At 34.3% G+C, this 1,119-nt stretch overlaps 1 protein-coding gene across 11 annotated transcripts in view; it reads left to right on the forward strand.

Moving 5' to 3' along the window:
- Rufy3 (RUN and FYVE domain containing 3) overlaps positions 1-1,119 on the forward strand; it is a 93,881-nt gene that overhangs the window by 63,825 nt on the left and 28,937 nt on the right. The gene's annotated exons all lie outside the window — the stretch shown is intronic.

Below are 1,119 nucleotides of genomic sequence, written 5' to 3' on the forward strand. Positions count from 1 at the left end.
CTAATATATATAATTTAGCAGTTCACTATTTCCATTAGTACACGTTTGCAGTACATGATTTACATTCATCATGGGTAGTTGGTACATAACTATTTTTTTTTTTTTTTTTGAGTCAGGGTCTTGCTATGTAGTTCATGCTGGCCTTGAACTCATGGCAATCCTTGTTTCTGCCTCTTGAGTACTAGGATTACAGGTATGCCCGGCCTCATAACACATTTTAAAGTTCATATTTTTAAGATCTTTTTTTTTAGTGCATTATAGAAATGGTGTGTTTAAATAGACTAAATAAAGAGGCAATTTTTTCCCATATTGTATTACTCTATTTTTTCTGTGTATTTTATGAAAAAGTTAAACAAATATTCATAATCAAATAGAGAATCACAAGTTATTATGTTCTGTATCATTATCTTCAAAGTAGATACTCAGTATAAGACACAAGCCAAAAGGATTTTTATAAAAAAGAAATAGAGGGGCCAGGGAGATGGCTCAGTAGAATAAGCGCTTGCCTGGCAATCACAAGGGCCTGAGTTCAATCCCCGGTTCCACAAAAAAAAAAAAAAAAAAAATGAAAGAAAGAAATAGATAATAACACACACTTGGCAAGGCATGGAGGTGCATGCCTTTAATATTAGCACTCAGAAGGCTGAGGCAGGAGGATTGCCATGAGTTCAAGACCAGCCTGCACTACACAGTGAGTTTAAGCCTTGCCTAAACTACATGGTGAGACCCTGTCTCACAAAATGAATTCCTTCCCAAAATCCCACTAACTTTCTTTTTTGAATGAACTGAGAAAAACTGTATAAATAAAACAATTAACATATATAGAAGTGTTTTTCAAACACCTGAATATGTAATGAGAAAGCATTTGAACATTTCTATCTCTCTACCATTTTTCTCTGTGTGTGTGTGTGTGTGTGTGTGTGTGTGTGATTTCTCATATAAGATCAGTGTGATATTTGGGCTTGTGTGTTTGGCTTATTTCATTTAGCTTGCAGCCATTTACCTACAAAAATTGATATTTCTTAATGGCACTGTAGTGCTCTATTGTGTATAACCACATTTTCCTTACGTGTTTGTTGATCGACATATATGCTGTTTCCAAAGTCTAGCCATTATATA

This window comes from Octodon degus, unplaced genomic scaffold (genome assembly GCF_000260255.1).
Source record: "Octodon degus isolate 3935 unplaced genomic scaffold, OctDeg1.0 scaffold00269, whole genome shotgun sequence".
Taxonomy (NCBI): Eukaryota; Metazoa; Chordata; class Mammalia; order Rodentia; family Octodontidae; genus Octodon; species Octodon degus.